Raw genomic sequence first — 21,667 nt, 5'->3', positions numbered from 1 at the left:
TTTCTTTTATCAGAGCTGCTTTTTTTTTTTTTTTTTTTCCTCCAGAATATACCAGCTATTCTTTGTCAGCCTTTCAAATCAAGAAGTTTATGAGAAACTCAGCTAGCTCTCAGCAACCCTCAAGAGATGTGATGGAGCCCTATTATACGATCTGCAGACTGTAGCTCTTCACACTACTAACGAGTTGGTGTAGCACATCTCACCACTGAAGCCAATATCATATGCCTCAGCCTTGGAGCTCCGTGAGCTCCTCTGGCAGCAGCAGGGCTGGAGTGAGATGGGTTGCAGGCTGTGAGTCAATCAGCTGCTTAAAACGTAATGCTGCTTTCCCAATAAAACCAAGACTGGTGGGTGACACAAGGGGAAATGCCCAATCTGGTCTTTGCTCTTTTATTTTTTTTTTTTCCTCTGTGAAAGCAACCATGATCTGTGCAACTTCTTTTAGATTTAAACAGGGTTGGTGAATGTAGAGCTGGTTGGGGTAAGAGAGTTGGAAGACAAGTCTAGCTCTTTTTGATTCAAATTTAAGACAAGGGTATCTTGGCTTTTTTTCTGAAGTACACATGCACACATCTGTGTGCACCAGGGCAAAAAGAAAACAAGATGAACCCACCAATCAATGAGCTTCTATGTTGAAGAGGATCTCCTCTTCCTGGTAAGTTATTTAATTTTCTGCATTTGATCTTTGAGCAGCATGTAAGAGGAAGCTGCAGAACAGTGTTGATTTACAAATGAATCTACATATTACTCAATAGAATAAATAAAAACTCCAGTTTCCATATCCATACACCAATTCACTCATTGCTTTCCTCGTCTGGGGGGCACCAAGACCAAAAGTGTAATAGTTCGTTTTTCTTTTCTAGTCTGAGGAGCAACATAAAATAAGAGGCTTTATGACAGGAGAAATTTCTGTTACACTTTTACCTGTTCTGCATTGAATGACATTAAGGATGCGCTCTTCATGCTTGCGTTTTTATGTGAAGCAAGAATTAAGTATATCTAATGAATGTATGTGACTCAGAAATTTATACTGTTACAAGAGTAAAGGAATAATCATACCTTTAACACATCTAATTGTGCAATCCTTCATCCAAGAAGACTTGATCTGATATTTCCAGGTTTGGGATGGGAGATAACAATTAGCTGCAGAACAATTAGATAAGCATCCTGCTGCTCCTCTAAGCATGTAAATCCATCTCATAGGCACTGCAGTTTATCTTTGTTCTCACCCAGCTCACTGCCAACTTGCCTTGGTTTACACCGAAGCTTTGCAACTTAAATTTGCTACCAGTGGTTAAACTTCTGCTCATGCGTTCATCCCTGACAACACTACTGAAGCCAGCAACTGCTTTATGGCTATGCTGTAGTCATTTTCACACTGTAGATGTTCCTGTGTCTTATCTTGTGTGTCTGATCCAGCAGGTGAACTTGGAGATTGCTTCAGCCTGCTTGGGAAGAAGGTCGGGTGAGAGTGTCCCTGTTCCACCTGGTTACCTCCACACCATTCCCTGGCTGGCTGGCTCCAAAGAGAGCTGGGAGGTGGGCAGCTGGTAATTACTGACTGCAGTGGGAGCTTTGACTCAAAGGTTCCCATCCTTGATGGGGATCTGATGGAGCAGGGTATGTCTGTAAGTCTCCTTCCCTTTAATGGTTTGGCTGTCAACTTTGGGTTGAAAAACATAGCACTACCTGTTGTGTTCTGAGTTTTGTGTGAGATTGAATTCACCTGTGTTGGTGCTTTCTGGAGATGAGCATCTCTTTCCAGTTCGTAATTAAACACAGGATTGTTTTCAGGCCTCATCTCTCTCCTAGCCATTTTTAATATCCGATTTACTGATTGCTGTTCTACATACTGGCTTTGTCCTGCAAAGCCTTATGAGAGACCTCTTCTGTGGTTTTGATAATTGGAATGTTTGCATTTCTCAGTAATCTCAGATTGACTGGGCATGGGATCAAGAACCTGTCCTTATTTACCTTTTACTTTGAAGTCTTTCATTCCAAGTGTGAATGTTTTCACCTCAGCTGCAGCTAGAGACATGAACAGACTTAGAGGTAAAAGAAGTGTTGATGTAGATGAAATTGAAAGAGTATAAATAAAGTAGAAGTGGAATTTAAAATGGTATTTCTCAGCCTGCTGAGAAATTGGGTCTTACAATCTCAAAGCAGTACGTCCAGATCTTGAAAGCATTTGGCTTTGTGACGCCCATGTAAGGTAGGATTGCCACTGCAATTTTCCAAATGAGAGAAGGTGGTATGAGAGGAAATCACGAAGAATTGCTGATGGGTGGAGAATGCTGAACATGTATCTTTAGTACCTTTATCTCTAAACTGTTAATTTTAAAAGTGAAGCCTCTATGTAAGGTGGAAGAGCGATAAATTGGTAAATAAAGCTACATCTTGTGCTATTAATCTTTTTCAGCTAAAATTTTTACATTTCCTATAGTTTTATCCCCTAAGTACTACTTATATTTCTGTTTTTTTGCACCATAATGTTGTTATTGGCAATTGAGATACTACTAAATTGATGGCAAACTGTGCTTAACAAGAGGGACATGATGGAGGCCGACATTACAATTCCATCTATTTCAACCCTTGTAAAGAGGTGTGAAAGATTTGCCTTAGGTCTTTTGCTGTGAAGTGAGGTATTCTTATGTGACCTTGATGGCAGACACTAGGTTATGTGCATCTGGGTCAGAGCTAGCATATTTGCCCAGGCAGGCTTACTCATAAATCCTGCCTGAATTTATGAAGGCACCAGAGACTGCGCTATTCCAAAAACAATGTGCCACAAACTTAGTACCGGATGCTCACTCACATGAAAACAATGGTTTAAATGCTGAACAAAAACTCATAACGAGACCCAACGCTCCCCATTTGTGGGCTGACCGAAGCCCCAGCTGCATTTGTGAGTGATTTCCCTGATTTTGATGGCCCAGAGGGCTCTGCTCCAGCTGCATGTCTGGGAGTGAAGTGGCTCAGGCTGCTGCAGAACCGATGAGGAGGAGGAAGAAGCGAACCCAGCTTGGAGCACCAGGGAATGTGGAGGAAGTGACTGTGTGCTGTGTTGGAGGGCATAATTTCACCCAGGAGGAGTTGGCTGAAGCCCTGCGAGTATGATTTGGCTGTGGGCCATGCAGAAGCTAAGGAATGACCTTAAATAGTAGTCAAACTCGTGGTAGCGTGAGCTGCCTGTGCTGCAGCTGGGGACATCCCTGCTTGCTGACTCACGGCTGCGGGGTGAGATCTGGCCGTGCTCGCTCCGTGTGGGAGACATGCGCTGTGTTACTCATCACCATTTGGGATGGGATGTTGTAAGGTGTCTGCAGGCACGCAGCAACTTACATGTCCTAATTTCCCTTGCGTCACAGCAGGGTGTCCGTGCTCCCATGGAACAGAGGCTACAAGCTCCGGCGAATGCCACGTTTGCCTCAAATCTGGGTTACTGTGCTGCTCGTCCCTAATCTGCAGCATGGATGGTGTTTTACCATGCTAAACTTGGAAGCTTTGTGGGTACTGCCATTAATAGATAATGAATGTGTTGCTGAGATTCAGATTCGTGTTAAAAGGGGTGAAAAAGAAAAAGCACAAACTTCCCAACAATTCACATAAGTGTGTGTTGGGAGGAGGTGGTGCAGCTTGGTAGCAGCAGGCCAGGACTGTCTGTGATGGACAGAAGCTGGTTGTGTCCCTGTGCAAACACACCAGAGAAAAAGCAAAATGCTGCACAAGAGCAAGGATCATAGAATGGCCTGAGTTACAAAGGAGCACAATGCTCATCCAGTTCCAACCCCCTGCTGTGTGCAGGTTGCCAACCAGCAGCCCAGGCTGCCCAGAGCCACATCCAGCCTGGCCTTGAATGCCTGCAGGGATGGGGCATCCACAGCCTCCTTGGGCAACCTGTGCCAGTGCCTCACCACCCTCTGGGGGAAAAAATTCCTCCTAATATCCAACCTAAACCTCCCCTGTCTCAGTTTAAAACCATTCTCCCTTGTCCTATCACTAGGAGGATGAGGAATGACATGTGAGTAGCAGTGTTAGTGAGGAAAGATGGGGGCAAGTCGCTTGAGTCCTTAGAGGACTCATGCTGGAGAAGCAGAATATTTCCTAATAGGAACAGTAGGGGACTCACGGTGGAGAAACCTAAAATGGACTGAAATCTGCTGCTGAATGCATATATTTGTATGTTTTATTGAATAGGGTGAAGGCTGAAATGAGGATTGTGCAGCAAGTCAGTTTAGATGATGCTCTTAGCATCCTGATTTAGTGCAGGTTTCAGGTCTTTCACACCTGGACACATTCATTTAGGACTAATGTGTCAGTTTTACTGATCCCCACTAGCACGTTTTACCAAGATACTTTTTGTGTTTTCTTAGCCTCCTAACACCTTACCAAAGGCTGAAGGATGCAATACCTCAGAACAGCTGGCTCTGCCCACGGATTTGGCATCCACTGCTCCTCTTGAAGCCCAGGAGACCCGAGAGGAGTGCTGGAGGTACAACACAGCTGGAAGCTCGGTGAGCACAATTTAAGAACACTTACTAATTTGAGACAGGAATGTAATGTTACCTTGGGCTAATTGTTCTGATATTAATCATCTGAATCCATCACCTGCCTAGGTAATCACCATAGCAATCGCAAAACAAACAATTGCAGTGTTAAAGTTATCAAGGCAACCTTAGGAAATAAAGACCCGAGTTGGAGTTTTGGAGAGTGTTTAAGATTGTGCATATGTGATGTCTTGAAGGAAAAAATGAGCTTATTGCCTGCCTGGGGGTCTTCTGTGCCCAAGCTGTCCAATTTCAGTGCTGTTCAGTGGCTGTTTGGTGGTGTTCAGGCCTTTAGGCTGGTTGAGGAATATCTTCTATTGAAAAAGTCACGCTGTGGCAGCTGAACTGCATGAAATCATCATTTGGATTGAAGTAAAAAGCAGTAAACATGATTAAATGGATATTAAAAGGAGTCTGAGGGAAGGAAAAAGGCACAGGCACCCATATATCTCATTACGGGGTATATGTATCAACGAAGCCAGAAAAGCAGCTGTTGGAATTGTCAGCAAAAAGCTCTTAAGTCATGATGTCTTTCTATGAAAATGTGCAGTTAGCATCTTGCTGTGATAGTATCAGCAACAGTTTTGAGCCTTAGCCATTCTCTGGAGTTCAAGCTCCATGCAAACCAGCTGAACTCTGTCTGTCCCTGTTGAGGGGGGATACTAGAAACTTAGACTGGCTCTTCTGCTGCATTGTGGAAGAATCAAAGAGTTCATGGTTTGGGAATGCTGCTAAGAAACCACAACAAGGGACTATGAACAATTGCAGATCCAGCTTCCCTATGGAGAAAGGTGGGGGTGACCCACAACAGAACTTCTCCAGGATTTGACTCATCTGCCCCAGGAGCTGTAAAAGCAGCACATAATATTGCTTGTTACAGAGAACATGGAATTTCCAGGTGGCACCTGTAATGGGCTGGGGCAGGTTTGGCCCCTCCAGCCTTCCCTGGTATTTGCAATCTGTGCTGAGTGATGCACATGTGTGCTGCATTTGGTGCAGGGTGGGCACTGGATAAATTAGTGGCTCCAAGGTAACACAACTGTGTGCCACAGGTGTGCAGTTTTGCAAAGAACAGATCTCCAAATTGTCTGTGTTTGGGGAGGTGATAGAAAAACACCAAAGAAACCAAGCTTCCAATGTCTAAAGGAGGCCTACAGAACAGACTGGGAATGTCTCTTTATCAAGGAGTATAGGATAGGACAAAGGGTAATGGCTCTAAATTAAAAGAGAGTAAGTTTAGATTAGATCTCAGGAAAAAAATTCTTCACTCAGAGATTGATGAGGCCCCAGCACTGCTCCCCAAAGCTGTGGGTGCCCTTCCCTGGATGTGCCCAAGGCCATAGATGAGCCTGGATTCAGCTTGAGCTGGGGGCTGTCCCTGCCCATGGCAGAAGTTGGATCTGGATGGGCTTTTTGTCCTTCCCAACCCATTCTATGGTTCTACAGTTTAAAAAATAAAATAAAATTCCACCAGCACTGTTGGATGCCAGCATAACCCATTCTGTAGTGGTGCCTCTTTGATCCTTCTTACAAAGCTGATGGATGGGGCTTTTTTTGCATATGAGAAGATATAAGCCATAAAAGGCAAGAGCAGAAGTATGTTCCTGGGTCTGCAGCTCCTAGAAACATGTAGCCCTACACACTGATTACAATTTTTAACTTATTCCAGGCTTTTTCCAAATTGACCAATGACTTTGCCCAAAGATGAGATGTTTGGTACATGTGTGCAAGCATATATATATAGATTGGAATCATGCTGTGAGCAAGTTTAAAATAAGAAAATACAGATGTTTATGAAAAATGGGAATGCTGTAAGTTCTCCAGTACGTTGTCAGATAAAGGACAGACCTAACAACATAAGGAATGCTATAAAAAGATTTCAGAAGAAGGTATTTTCTAACAGCAGCCTCTGCTTCTTTGATTTTTCTTTTTGTCAGATGTTCCTAATAGTAAATTACAACGCAGCATCAAACGGCTGAGAGTTAATGAATGTGATCAGTAATTGTGATGTGACAAACACATGTTTATAAAGCGTGATGATTATTAACAGTTGCAGAATGTGTTGTGGAAATGGCCTGTACTGTTTTCAACACACTGGTGTTGTATGTGCCTACAGAGGACAGAATCTTTCATCTGCACTGTAGAGAAAATTTGTCACTGGGACCAAATGCTGTCTCGGGCTATAAAATGGCAAAATCTTGTTTTGTGGACTGTTGTGTTTACATCATAGCTTTTCAAAAGCTCTGACAGTGTTCTTTTCATACCCACTCTTCAGCTAGCATACCAAACAGCCCTGTATGCATCGCAGCAGCAGCTCTGTATCTGCACAGCTTCTTTGAGGCTGATAACCCTGCTGACTTCCCGTCTGTAAAAGAAAACACGCAGGAGGTTGTTGCTCCTATTAAAGAAGTCGTGTTGTCTAGCTTTCCAGTTTCACATGGCTATATATCTAGACCCGAGGTCCTAAAAGCCTGACTCCCCTGAAAGAATGCGTACTGCACATACTTGATTGCCTGACTCATAAGACTGGTGCCAGGGCTTTGGCTTTTCATTTCTATTTATTCACCACGGGAAACCTAAAGTACAAATAGACTGGATGAAAGCCTGGCTCCACTGAAGTCAAGGACAAAATTCTCATTGATTTCTGTAGGCAGAGAAGTTCACTTCTGTGCTTTTGGTTGTTCTTTACTGTTTCTGACTTAGGGTTAAAGTGACATTTGAAAAGGCTCTGTTACCCCTGGTGATGATGAATGCCAACATCGTTCCCACATACATGTATAAGAAGCATCTCTTTCTATCCCGAAGTGCTTGTAGCTTATGAAGTAAGACAGACTTGAAGAAGAGCTCAGTAAAAAGTTGTTCATGAAACGCACACACAGACTTTGGGTCTCTTTAAATCTTCCCTACACCAGGAAATGGGGAAAGGAAAACAGGGAGGCATGGCTGACCTGCACGTTGGTTAGCTTTAGCAGCACACAGCTCTGATAAGGAGCCTTCATGTGGTGCTTCTTGTGCCTTCCTCTCCTACATCGTGTCCAGACATCTCAGATTTTGGTGGTTCTTTCAGTTGCTACAATGGCCTCTTGGTGGTGTAAGCTGCCCTGCACTCCTGTTACTGTCATTTCTGCTGGGGGTACAACTTTTTTGTCACTTTTCTAGAGCAGTGAGAACAATTTTATCAAATTTATGCTACTGTTAGGGAGCAGGACTTGACTGCTGCCTCATTAACACCTTACAAGAGCTCACCACCTTTTTGTCTGCTGTGTCAAGTGCAAATTCTGGTAAATCTTTACTGAAGCACATGCATTTCTGCTAACATACAATTTCAAGGAAAAAAAAAAATTACAGTGTTCGGTATCTGAGCTGAGAAATCCACTGTTTAAAAAAAAAAAAAAGTACCAACAGCTCCCCAGTGCCCAATTAATCATTTGCTTTTAACAACAGACTCGCAGGCAGACACAAAAGTGGAACAGGAAAGCAGGAGAAAAGAAACGCTCCTTTGTCTCGTGGTTGAACTGGTTGCCCTTGCTGGGACACAAGCAGTTCATCTGGGCAGAGAAACCCACTGGCCCACTTGGCATCCTGGGGCTCTTGGCACACGTTAAACAGGTCGGTAGGTGGTCTGGCACGGAGCTCTGGACGTGCTTTCTCACAAGGGTTCTTGCTTCGCAGGGGGAAAAACAGTTCAACGGAAAGATCTTTTCTTCCGGGTTCATCGATGGCTTCGTGGCAGTTAGGGAGCGGTGTTCAGTGTGTTGCTGAACGTGAAAAATTCTTTGATTCTCTGAGGTGCTGCAGTTAATTCTGGTGGTGCAGTCTTATTTGGACATAAGGAAATCTGTTTGTTCTGTCCCAGTGCTTTACGCAGCAGTTTTGGTAGAGGAACTATGGATTTAGAGGTGGCTGACATTACTGGATGAAATAATCCTGCTGGAGATGTTAGGAAGGATGACCAAGAGTCACTGTGCTCCTCTCTGCCTGGATATCTGTTTTGGCTCTGAGGACTGTGAAACATCGTTTGCTCACCCCAAATCTTTGAAGGAGATGATTATGCTGACAGTTAGTCTTACTAGTTGTTATTATATCAATGCTGCAGGAATAGATTAATTCTTAAATAAAGTATGCGTGATTTACACTCAACTCTTAGAAGAACTTTTGGTTTCAAGTAGGGACGTAGGTAGAAAATAGGAGGAAGCCAGTAGAAAATTCAGGATGTGTTGGACAAATTTGAGACAGACATATTTTCTATCAGCCTGATGTTTTTCAGCCCTTCTTTTTTGCACAGTTTGTTCCTATAGCAGCTGACCATTACCTGTAAGGTAACAATTTTCCTCTATGATCTTTCACTTATGGGCATTGAGGGGACATTGGGCCATGATTGAGGCAGTGTCCATGATATGTTATTGGAGCTGATAGTTGCAGCCTCAGCAGTGTCATCAGCTGGATCAGCAAAACTGACCCTACAAGGAAGATGTGAAGTTTTATGTCTTTCACTGGAGTTTAATCTGTCATAATCTTACTCTTATTTCTTCTCAGCGGTTTGAACTTTTACTAGTAGTACAGACTTGTAGTAAAGACAGATTATCCATGCTGATGACCTCAGGAGTGGAAAACTCCTTCAGCAAATGCAATTGTATTCCATTTAAGATTATTTTTGCTTTTAAATATGTGAATTCACTTCAATTGCTGCTTGATATAAAGAGCATTAACATGCACACCTACTTTTTTTTCTTTTGAAAGGCCTTTAAGGCTGAGCTGCAGAGTTACTGCCCTCCCTCTCTTTATTCACCAACCACTCAATTCTTTTGTGTGGACTGACTTCATATGGATTGTTCCTCTCAGTTGTAACGCTCTCCCTATCCCTGCAAACTGAACTGCTCTGTGAAAGAGACCTCGTGTTTTCCTGCTGTGCTTTTGAATGCAAATGACAGTCACCAGCATCATTTCTGTGGATGTCAGCTTGAGGAAGGAGAGGTTCTGTGATGCTGAGGATGCCAGTTAATGTGGTTTGCAGGAAGTACAGGGAAAAAGAGTGTATTTCAGGTGGGCCCTATTTAGATTTAGGGAAAAATGTTGTTAAGTCCTATTAAAATGATTATACTTCTGGACATGTGAAGAAACAGAGCTTTAAATACCAAGAGAATGTTATGGGAAAAAACGTGAAGGACTACAAAGGGACCTTTTGAAACTGTTGATGATGCCCAAATGGTGACAACATCCCAATTTCATCTCCTTTAAATGTATCTAGGCCTTAGTTGTTTTGTGTCTTCAGTGAAGGCAATAACTTGTCTACTTTCTCAAGGAGCATTGAATCTACACACACTCCTCTCAGAAGCTCTCAGGTGAGTGGGAAGTGCAGGTAAGGGAATGATAAAATATGGAGAGCAGCTTTTAATCCAGATCTTGCTCTCTCTTCCAAATCAAGAACTAAATGTGCTATGCAACAAGCTGAAGAACATTTGGGATTAGAAACTCTTTTAATAGAAGGGAACGCAGCAATTCAGTTGGTGCTCCACTCTCCAGAACAGTTGTCTCCATGAAATCTCAACACCCAGACATTGCCAACACTATTTAATTACTGGAGATTTTGACAGCTCCATCAGCAAACAAGAAGTCAAGTCAGATAAATATTTTTAGAAGTTCCCACATCCTTTCCAGCCACATGTGCCCATCCCGTTGGTCTGGATTGTCCTCCTGAACCATAAAATGTTTGCATCTGCTTCCCATTACTGTCCTTCATTGTGAATTCTGTAATGTCAGCAGTGTTTCTGCCCTACTGGTTTTTGTACAAGTAGATAACACTTTCTTCCTTAAGAATTTGTTCCTAAGGAGAAAAAAAGTAGTTATTTTCCAAACAGTTGTCAAGAACTCCTAAGCCTTCTGGAGCATCGCACAAAAGCAACTTAATCCTGCTCTCTGCAAATGTCGTCTTGCCTTGATGTCTCTTAACAGGAATTTAAATTGTTGCTACAACATGAGCAACAATCACACCCCGTGTCATTGCCGCGTGCCACGAATCACATGCAGAGAGCTGTCGGGAGTAACAATAACACATCAAGGATGAAATGGCTTAAGTCTTGTGTGAGAGATAGTGTCATCGTTCCAGATTGCTCACTGTTTTTTTTCTTTGTGCTTCTACTGGATGCTTTGAGACTGAATTGGGTCATGGATCTGTAGGGGGGTGGAATTTGCTGTGTAAAGGGAAAAAACAAAGTTTAGCGTAGCTAGGGCTTGGTGCTTTCATAAGGATGTACTGAAAGTAGTTTTGCAGTGTGTCCTATCCTACAGCTGCAGTGTAGAGAAAAAGGGATTGTTACTGCTGTGCTGCTGGGCAGAACAGTGAACGAACTAGCTCAAGATTTGCCTGCAGGCATTAACTACTCCATTAAAGTTTATTCTCTTATTTTTTATTTGTTTACTTTTTGCACTAAATCCTCCTAAGAACATTCATCTGTGCATGTTCTTGCAGTTTCAGCTCATCTGCTTCTAAACTGGATTAAGGTAAGCCTTACATTGGCTACACAGGCAGGAGCAGACAATTGCACATTGCATAGCATGAGCTCTCAGCTGGTCAGATGTACAGCAGCTCAGTATTAAAATGGCATTAGTGTCCCAAATACTGCTGAGAAACATGTAGCAGCTTGGGTTTAGTGCTGTGCTGTCACAGATGTAATCTGCAGGCTTGCTACCTGCCTGCATGTATTGCAGGTAGAGGGGATGTGCAGTTCAGTTGCTTGTGCCCTTTAAACCTAGTACAGAACAAGAGAAAGTAACCAATTAGTTTATAGTGGCTCTTGTGGACTCTTCCTCCCTCAAGGCAGGAGGCCCCAACTCTTCCTTTGTTCAGAATGGTCGGTATCTCACTTCCAAACTCTCTGCAGGTTTCTTCTTTGTCTCGCTGTGCTCTTCCCATTTAGAAAGGGGTGTAATGGAAAAGCCTTCTGTCTCCAAGATGTTGCACACCTCGCCTGGGTATATGTTTGATGATGAACACGATCTCTTACAGTTAGTTGGTGAAGTGCAGACCTAGCTAAGCGGCTTTGCTTGATTGTTAAGTTTATCTGGAGGTTCAGATGTTGTTCAGGAGAGTAGCAGTGGTTTTGTGTGTAGTTGTACAACACTGCTGAGCTCTTCACCTTTCTGTGGAGGTTATAGGCAAAGCCTGGTTTCATGCAGTTTAAAATAGCTTTATGAGGCAAAGACTAAAAATACCAGGGCTCGATTTAAGTTTAAAACAGATCAACTGTGCTAAAAAACAGCAAGAAGAAAAATCATTCCAAGATTCCAAGCCTCCTTTTTTCCTTTTTTTTTTTTTTTTTTTTTTTTTTCTTTTTTTTTGTCTTTTATAAACTTACAAACTTTATTTTTAGCTTTTTGAAATATTTGTCAGTTTATCTGCTCAGCCTGCCTGGTTCCAGTTGGATGTTTGAGGAGCGGAAGCCCTGATGTTAGTAAAGCTCTACACATTTGTGAATCTAGCAGCTACGCTGAGCAAAAGAACCAAATCTGATAAAAATACAGGCAATTCAGATATTACACATACATGAAAATTCAGCTGTTATCCCCACGGTTGGTTGCAGCCTGCTGGTGAGTGAATACACGCACTGACTGCTCAGTCAGGCTGCACAGGTCTTAAATAGGAGTAGAACACGATATCTTAGGCTTGGTAAGAGTATTGTGGCAGGGAAGGGCGAAGGGGAAATTTCAGAGGCAAAGGACACAAATCAATAAGAATTCATTCTGTTCCACTGCTTCTAGAACAACTTGTTTGGTAAGCAGCGCAGTTGTGAGCTGGGTTGGATATATTTGAGAAGGGTAAGATACAAGGCAGACTCAAGTCCTGGTTCTTATTTGAAATACAGCTTGGTCATACCAAACTGATGGCATAAGAAGGCTTTAATAAAATCATAAATTTCATTTGCTCTCCCTCCAGGGCAGGCAACTCAATGTGCACGTTAATGTTATTTGGAGCCTTCAGTTTATATGGTAGTGTTTTATTCCCTTCCTGTGCAAGGAAGGAGATTTGTTTGTATAATTTCACTCCTGTTAGCATGTAAAAATAGGGTGAGAAGAACCAAATGTTCATCTTTAGGTGATGACGAAGTGTTCACAGGCACGAGGTGATGGTAAGAGAGCTACCAGCATCAGACGAAGGTGACCTTCACCATGAGGCATTATGAAAACCTCTTATTGATGCATTTTTGGCACAGTTATGCTTTGCCAGCAATAATTTCAAATGGTTCACAATTAGATATGATGCTCTTGTATCTCTACACCTCCTTTAACTACATGATGTGTAGTCATATGCTATAGGCATTGACTCAGCAACGTTGAGTCTTAAGTTGATGAACTTTGAGTACTTATTTATCCTCCATGAATTTGAAGTTGGATTAGAATGTGTTGTTTTCTGAATATGGGTGAATTCAGCATACAATGTGAATTTGCCTGCAGTTCAAAATGATACGTTATGGCAGGATTTGGGGTATCACAGAGGTGCTGTAACTTTCTTTTGGCTTTTGGGAATATCTTTTTTGTGTTCATCTCTGGGTGTACATTTTGTGACTCCTGTTTGTCTTTCCAGTCAGGGTTAAAATCTCTGAGCATTTCTCTAACAAGCACCTGGTAAAGTCCTCTGTGGTATTAATCAGCCAAGAAAACTTTCATTTGGTGTCTTTCATCTGAAGAGCATCTTTGAAGCCCATTCCCATTTCTATTCTAAATGCTGCTTTCCTAGTGGTCTTCACACAGAAAGCTCTTTCAATTAGAGAAGAAAATCCTCTGCAATTAATTTTCACTTCTGTACTGTCATTTTCAATAATCAAATGGGACTTTGAGTCAGCAGCTTGTGAGCATCAGTCTGTTGGTGGACCTAACCCTAGAGCCTCGGCCAAGGTAACAAGTGTCAGTGAAGGACAACCAACTTACTGCAGAACACAGCTGAATTTTTGCAGCTATATCCTCTGAGAGTGAGAGCCCTACTGAATATTTAAGCCTTCCCTCTACAGCTCTTTTATTTAATTTATTTATTTTATTTATTTGTGATTTTTGCATGTGGATCCCATTCGTTTTTAGTGGTGACTTTGTGACATCAGTCCTGTGACTGTGCATGTCCCTGGGAGGGACAATGAGGCAGTGGCTGTAGAAGGAGGTGCTGGGGTCAGGCAGGCAAGCAGGCTTCATGCACTCTTACAGATCATTCATTGTAGCTCACTGAGTTAGAGAAGCACAGTAAGCACACAAAGTGCCTTCATTTCTGTGCTCTGAGGAAAGCTTTCTTCACTCATGGAAGACTGAGTGGAAAAGGAAACCCAAGCCTCTGTAGCTGCTGCTTCTGGGATGAAATGGGAGGAGATCCAGTTCTAACTGGGCTTTGAAAAATGTCAGAGTGATTGCTCTGACCACTGAGGATTTCTGGGTTTGCAGAGGGCTTCAGTCTTCCATCAGAAGGGTCTGGGCTTCTGCAGAGCATTTAGTCCTGATTTCCACATATAACTGCAGCATGCAGCATCCTAGCATCATTTAAAAAATAATAATAATAAAAAGAAAAAGTAACTTTGTTCTAGAGAGAATTAAAGGAAAGAAGCTTTTCCTTTCCCTTAGAAAGTAACTGGTACTTGACCCTTAAAAAAAGCTCTGCAGAGGAGCAGTTCCCCAGCTGGTGGGAAGACTCACTGTGTGGGTTCATGTGTTTTGTTACAGAAACAAAACTCTGCTCTGCTACTGATGGCCCTCACAGCAGAATCTCAGAGCTGTTTTCAGCCTGAATGGGGGGAGAGGAAGGCTGCTGAAGACTGGTATGTAATGTTATTACACTGTTTTCTTGAGGGCTTGCAATTATAGATCATTGTGTCATCACAGGATAGCCTGGAGATCCTGTGCGATATAGGAAACCCTGGGCAGGTCTCTTGAAATAGTAAGGGTAGATAAAAATGACAAACTAATGAGATACAGCCAGCTTGTTACTTAGCATGACTTCACCAAAATCAGCTGTGCTGTATCACTGAAATCTTCCCTGGAACATTCAGACTATATAATAGAAGCACAACATTCTCAGACTATAGGATGTCGTGTCCTTTTGAAATGCAAATCTAAGCTCAGACTTTTCTGGAGGGCCTTCCTATAAGCTGTCCATACACGAGGCATCAAATTGATTATCCTACTTTGAGATTAAGATCTGAGCCTTCGCATCTCCAGGCAAATCAGAGCAGGGCTGGAAGACGTGAAGAACAGATCTGGAGAGTGCATGGCTCAGACTGCAGCACTGCGTGGGTACCCATAGGGTTTGAGAGAATTGCACGTCCATTTCATTTGCCTCTGTGCAGTGCTGTGTATCAAACTGGTATCGAAGCAATGATTCCCTCATCCTCCACGAGGCCGGAACACGCGTAGAGAAGCACTCTTTCACACTCTGTGCAGCTATGGGGTGTCGCACTGGACTGAGTGTTTCCTGACTTTGATGCTCTCCATGCGGAGCCCATATTTGTTCATGTTTACACATCTTGGCAGGAAGGGAGTCGCTCTGTTTTGTATCCTCTGGGTTTCTTTGCAGTGGTTTTAAACACTACCGCGCGAATAACGAACTCAGCAGGTCTTCCAGCAGCCTGCATCCCACCGGGCAGAGCTCGTGTTTGGCAGCAGGAAGGAGCACAGATTGCTGATGTAAACCTCAGCCCTACAGCCTCGCCAGCATGCAGATATGTGGAAAGCTCCCATTCCCTCCAAATAGGGATAGGAAAGCGATGGAGATACTGCGATAGATCATTCAGCTTGTTCCCTCCTCCTTCCTCCCACTTCAATCCACCTGGGCGTGCATTGTAAATCTTTTCACAGCAGCCGGGCATTGAGGAGTCATTCAAAAGCACCTGTTGCTGGATGTGCTGGAGTTGTGCGTCCAGACAGTAGAATCCTGCCGACCACAGCGTAAGTGAATGTGTCATTAAATCCCAGGCTTGTGGTTGGGTTTTATGTAGTTGATGCTTTGACGCTGAATTTCGTTCTGTTTTGAGCCTTTTTGGGGTTAACTGCTGAACGTCCTCTGTCAAATTTTGTCTTCAGCTGTGTTGCTTTTATTCAGTGCTTGTCTTGCTGCAAGCAGTGCTTTAAACCATCGTGTTATATGCAGAGGGCCCAGAAAGTCAGGCAGTTCCTGCCCTAAAAATTGGAAGAAATAAAGGACTCACAGGATTTCCAATGAGGAAACTCGGGCACAAAGACTGTTAAATGAGTTGTTGCTGTGGTGGGGGTAATCGGGGCATCTATTGCAAGGCTGTCCTTATGCTTCTGAATTTTGATCATTTGTAATATCTCTTAAAATGATTTTTTTTTTTTTTTTTGAGTTAACAAGGAAAAGCAACAAAGCATCCAAAAGCAAACCTGAAAGGTGTAAAATTTATTATAAACTGAAGTTATAGCATGCTTTCCTCTGAAGGACTTTTCATCTACTGCATTTATTACTGCAGGGAGTAACAAGGAGTTACTGTCGTCTGAATGACTTCATAATGCAGGAGGGAAAGCTGGGAGTACAAACAGCCACAAAAATTAATGGCTTATATTGGGGTGAAGCTTTCCTCCCTGCAAACAAGCAGCAAATGGTGCTCAGTTCGGTGCATTCCAGGACTGGCCTCCTCTTGGTGTTCTTTAGAACTAAGGGTCACGTTTCAAGCTGAAATCCAATGAGCTGAAATTTCATTTATGTTCAGGATCAATGAGGTTAAATGCAGTAAGCCAAAACTGTCATTAAAAGGCAATTTTGTAGATTGATTTGGGCTGGAAGGGAACCTTCCCCTCATTCCAAAGTTTCCTTCAGTCTGTAAATAAACTCTGGGGGGGAAAAAAAAACAACCAAGCCCTGGGTCTAAAAGCCAAATCTAATGCCTGGGGTGCTCTGCACTTCTTAAGCACAGTATCTACCAGGGAAGATGAAACAGGTAGTATGGATGTATGGTACTGTAATAAGGAAACAGGTGGTACTACAAGGGCCTAAAAGTAAACTGTGCAAAACCAGATCTGAAGCTGATGAAAACTGGCTGAACTCTGTGCAGAGTTGAACCCTATTGCTTTACATTTTGTTTTGCAGCAGAACAGTTGAGGCGCTCCAACACACTTGAGTGTGGATGGTTGGATGGAACAAAGTACAGTTTCATTCAGTTGCTGTAAATATTTATGAACATAACCATCATTGGTGGGGAATGTGTTGTTGCTCAGCATTAATAAGATGGAATGAAAAGGACAAACGTGCCTGAGGCTCATGAAGCCAGATCTGGAGCCCATGAAATTTATATAAGCATCTGTTCCTCTTTAGATACCCTTCTGAAACTCCAGACGGGTAGGTAGATATCTGTGCAGAGTTATAGGCGCCTATACCTATAGGAGCCTTCAAGCTAGGAACTATTCCTTCATTGGTATTGATGTATTGAATTCTTAGAGGAAGTTCTTTGGTTCTTGTAGGCAGATGCATGGAGTCAGTAGTGAGTTCCTTCTGTGCTGGCTCTTCCATCCCTCAGCTTCACTCTTCCCTGTGCTTCTGGTCCCAGTGAGCACAACACTGATGAACCAGATTTCATGACATTGGCTGCCTAAAGGGTCGTAGTCACTTGAGTGTGTAAATGTCTACAAGTTCAGGGTCTGATAGTTACTCTGAATCATTAGGAAAAAGAATTCTTTAACTTATTGGAAGATTGGGAAAGGCAAGGGTTTTTTGGTATATTTTTTGCTTCTTCTCACTTCTTCTCTTCTTTTTTTGAAGCTGAAGCAGGTTTTTTTTCTTCTTTTTTTCTTCTTTTTTAACCAAAGACATCCATTCCAAACAAAAATCTCCCTTCATCCCTGATATCAAAGTGATGAAGAATTTGGTTTGGCTGAAGCATCCTCCTGAGTGCGGAGTGATCTGGCTTGTGGCTACATCACAGATTCTGCATGTGACATCATCTCTATTATTTAGTCCTTGTTCGTGTCTTATCTGTAGCCACACAAACAGCAGTCTGGTTTTCAGGAAGAGGATATTGGAAAGGGGAAGAATTGCACTAAAGAGCAGTTGATTTTTTTTCAGGTTCGACTTTCAAACATAGCCCAATCTTTTTTCAGAATGGATTATATTGTGGCTTTCTGTGCCACAAAGAACGAGATCTGCATGGTCCAATACTCACACTTTCTCCTTTATGGGACTATCTAGACAAGTATTTCCATCCTGCCCTGTACTGTTCTAATATGCTGATTACTTTACAGAAGAGAGGAAGTGCCACAGTAATCATAAGTAGATAAAGCTCCAGTCAAACATCTTTCTTCACTTTTAGTGCTAGCCTGACACCTTAGGGACCCGTTTTGTAGGCGAATCCATTTGTCAGAGTTCTGGCTAACACCTCCACACAGCCAGATGTGCTCAGCTTGTTGGCCTGCTGTCCTGTGGCTTCCGACCTTAATCCCTGCAGCATCACTTGGGAAAGAATGCCTTCCCCCTTTGCCTTTTGCCCAGTCATCTCCTCGCTTCCAGCCTGCCTTGCGGCACCTTTCTCAGCAGCATGTGATTCCTGGAAGTCTCTGGTCATTCGTTATGATGGTTGAGATGATGTTGTTGGCCAGATCCTGCCTTTGGAATTCAGTGGTAAACATTCTCACAAAATGCTTACTGTCTGTCACAATAATTTGCTAATCTGTTTATGGCTGGGATTCTTACAAAATGAAATCAGTCCCCCGCATTGCCTTTTCATCCAGATGTCTCCAAGAAACAGAATTGGTGCCTTTGATGACATCCCTTTTCTTGGTGCTGTTTAACACAACATTGAGCAATAAGCATTCGGGATTTTTCCTACTCTGGAGCTCTCAAGGTATAAGAACAACTGAAAGGGTTCTTCCATCTCCTGTTGCTGTTGAAGGCAAACCTGAATGGGAGATTATTCAATATATCTGCTGCAAAGTCTGTTGTGTATGTTGGCAGATGGTGTGAATGGGAGCCAAAACAATGTTTGTACATTTGAAACTTCAGTGTTGTGTCATTAGAGAAAGAACAGCGTGCTATTTCTGTTACTCTGTATTACAAGCTGAGGAAAATGCTGCAGCTACAGAACATGTGGATATCATTTATGCCATAACTCTGGGGGTCTTTAGCTGCTGTGAAAGGCTGCACTGAACTTGCTAAGAATCCACCTGTCCTTTCCATCCTCATTCATTGCCAGCTGAAACATTTAGATGTCATACCCAGGGACATGGTTTAGTGGCAGATATTGGTGACAGGTAGGCGGTTGGACTGGGTGATCTTGGAGGTCTTTTCCAACCTTGGTGATTCTATGATTCTCTATGCTTATATAGCAAAAACAAAGACCTAATTGTATTCTTAGTAAGTATAACTTCCAGGGAAGTTACAGATTGGGGGCATGAATACTAAGGTCTATGAAATACAAGACAAAGTTTAGGTAGCTGCAGTCTCCAGTAGGCTCTGAAAACTAAACTCAGTTCCTCCTATTGCACTGTATTACAAAGGTGGAAGCAATGTTGCAGGTCACACCTAACTTAGCTCTGGAAGCAAACTGTTGATATCTGAAGTTAAGAAGGATTCCACGTTGATGGAGAATGCAGAGCTGCTTTCTTCAGCATGTATAGTAAGTGACTTTGGATAATGCACGCTTACCAAGGAAATACTGAAGTCTTCACAAAAGATTTGTGTATCAAAAGATGTTGTGGGAAAGAGCCAAGCAGCCTGATGTGGGAGATCAGAACATGTGAATGATGTTTCTGAACCGGGAGGTAGGAACCGAAGGGATGCAGAAGGATACACTGCACTCCTCTAATGGAACTTACACAGGAGGAGGCAGCTTGAAAGCTTCAGTCCAAAAAATATCAGAAGCTCTAAAACCTACCTAAAAGGAGTAAGGCACCAATTCTAAAAAGAGAAGGAAAGTTGGACAAAAACAGCCCCTTTGCACAGACTGCAGTTTATCTGTGCTGGAAGCATGCATGAGTTAAGCTGTTGCATGTTTTTTAACAGAGATACTCAAGAGCTTGCAGCTATTTCTAAACGCTGTATGGGTACAGGGGTAGTTGATGGAGCAGGAGGAAGCATCTTTACAAGCAGTTGGAGGCATCCTGAGTTCAGGCTGAGCCTATGACCTGGCAGCGCCCAGCTGGGGAGCAGAAGGTGTTGAGAACCTGCTGCTCTAGTGCCATTTCTGCCATTTCTGCTGTGGGTATGAGGAGTGAAAGGATTTTAAAGGAAAGACTGTGCTGATTTCCAAGGCTGCTTTCCCTCTTTAGCATTGCCTTTTTGACTGTAGGTCTCTACACCTGGTAAAAATGTGTTGTCATAGTATGATGTGGTCATTCAGGACTGGAAAGTCATAGGAGGAGCCAAGTGTCCTTCTGAGGTGGTGGTCAGTGTATGTGGTCTCTGATTTGTGTGGCAAAGCTTGTATCATTTCCCAACCTTAATAACTTCTTGCCTGGAGAATAGAAACTCTTCTGTTTGCCCAGTTGTTATAATTGACTTTAGAAATGGGTTTGTGATCAGGAACTTCCATTGATTAACTTACGGAAATATGAAAAAAAAGTTATTTTTATAAACTCTTCTATGCTGCTTCACTTCAGCAGGGAGAGGAAGCCATTCAGATTATGCCCCACAGGTCTGAGAGCTCTTCTGAGGTCTCGTGCTGTGCTCAGCCTCGTTTCCAAGCTGAATTTCTAGGAGGGCTTTTGGTGAAAGCTTTGCACAAGTGTTCATGTTGTTGACATTTTGCCCAAATAGACCTATTAACCTGTGAAGGAATTGGAGGCTTGCAGTCCCTGTGTCACAAGGCTCCCCGAGCCACCCTTCCAGTGACCACACTGTTCATGTTCTCAAGGCAAAAAATTCTATTGATGTATTATGTCTCTCCCAGTGCTTCCTGATAACATATAGGATGCTGCACCTGTGCATTTCTGGTGTCAAATTCAGCCACTTTTAGAAGCTTTCTTCTTCCAGATGGAACGTAGTCTATTACAGTTGGCTTTTTACAGCACGTTGAAACATTCACCACTTCCCCTCCTCCAATCCTTCATTCCATCATTTAGGAGGTGAGTTCACTTGCATCAGCTAAAGTTTGGAGTAATGTCATTTGTTTGTAGGAAGCTATTTTGGATTTACACCCTTTAGGATAAGGATTTGCTCTTGAGTGCTATCCTTCCTCTCAGCCTCTTTCTCCACAGTTAAACCACTCCAGTGTTTTTGAAGGCTTGCACATTCACATCCCACATTAAATCCACAGTAGCCTGGAGGTCAGGCAGTCCCATGGCACTGTCAATATATCAGCTCTCTGAAATGGAGTTGCCTTTCATCAGATTCTTCTTTAGCGGGGTGAAAGATTTAATTTAATGGTTAAAAAAATAGAATAAGAAATGTGATACATGAGCAACTCCATCAGACTGTGTAGGAAAATGAGAGTTGGCAGGTGGAAACAGCAGCCCAGCCTTTCCATAACTTCTCTCTGAAAAGGCTGATTATGGAACAAGCACTCTGCTGAATGCTCCCCAGTGAGCCCTGTCTGTCAGCATCCAGAATCCACTTGTGTTTGAATGAACATTATTGTAATTATCTCCTTGTTTTTCAAACACTGTTTTTTAGGAGACGGGTCTCCTCTTCAGAGCACATCTCATACATTCTCTCTTAAGTGAATGCATTGCACCTAGGCAAAATGTAAGCATAAGGGTTAGAAACAAAAGGGCAAGGAGAGGAGCAAGTCTCTCAGTGAAAAATACGTAGGTGTAACCTTGGTCTGCTTTTAGCAGAGAAAAAACCTGCAAAGGGTCTGCAGTCTGTTGTTCCCTTCAGTGTAGATCTTACACCAACAGTGTACTTTGCAGTCAGCTTCTGGAAAGAGCAAGGGCTAAGCGAAAAAACTAAGAACATTTCATATGTTCTTTGCCTTTGTTACTGAACTGCTTGCTCTCATCTGCCAGTAGCTATTAGAAAGGTATTTTCCTATTTTACTGAGGGTTAACTGCTTCATCTTTACCACTGTTGGAACAGGCGCTGGTGCCAAGGATCACTTCCAAGATCATCTTTAAAAACTTCCCCAACTGTTGATTAGCCCAGAGATGTAAATTGCTTTCTATTCTCTGCATTTTTTCTTTTTTTTTTTTTTTTTCCTGGATCT

At 42.7% G+C, this 21,667-nt stretch overlaps 1 protein-coding gene across 1 annotated transcript in view; it reads left to right on the top strand.

Annotated features, from left to right (window-relative positions):
* Window positions 1-21,667, top strand: part of TNC (tenascin C) — a 154,707-nt gene that overhangs the window by 57,433 nt on the left and 75,607 nt on the right. The window contains exons 2-3 of the mRNA XM_048966174.1: window positions 1,420-1,620; window positions 4,374-4,514. The gene's annotated coding sequence lies outside the window, so the exon portion shown is untranslated. The remainder of the gene's footprint in view (window positions 1-1,419; window positions 1,621-4,373; window positions 4,515-21,667) is intronic.

Source organism: Lagopus muta, chromosome 19 (genome assembly GCF_023343835.1).
Source record: "Lagopus muta isolate bLagMut1 chromosome 19, bLagMut1 primary, whole genome shotgun sequence".
NCBI lineage: Eukaryota > Metazoa > Chordata > Aves > Galliformes > Phasianidae > Lagopus > Lagopus muta.
The sequence above is the reverse complement of the archived record's forward strand: the minus strand, read 5'-3'. Positions and strand labels throughout refer to the sequence as shown.